Genomic DNA, 313 nt, shown 5'->3' with positions numbered 1-313 from the left:
ACACGATCACTATCCGACCAGCTACCCGACTAGTCCCGGCGATGTGGAGACACCAGGTTATGGCCAGCACGGACTGATAGCCGAGATAAGGTCACGGCGCTTATCTCCGTTATCCGCGAGACAATAAACGTAACGTCACGAGGGTACCGAGCCCGCGGAGGTTACTGACTTGTCACGAGAGGCGGGACGGCGCCGTCGACGAGGCCTTCCGATCGCCCGAAGCAGCTGCGAGGCCTGCACACCGAGGGGGCTCGCCGGGGCGCAGTGTACGCGAGTGCTGGGCTTGCATGCTGGCAGAAACTCAAACGCAAGG

This window comes from Penaeus monodon, chromosome 30 (assembly GCF_015228065.2).
Source record: "Penaeus monodon isolate SGIC_2016 chromosome 30, NSTDA_Pmon_1, whole genome shotgun sequence".
Classification (NCBI taxonomy): domain Eukaryota; kingdom Metazoa; phylum Arthropoda; class Malacostraca; order Decapoda; family Penaeidae; genus Penaeus; species Penaeus monodon.
This window is presented reverse-complemented; position numbering follows the sequence as displayed.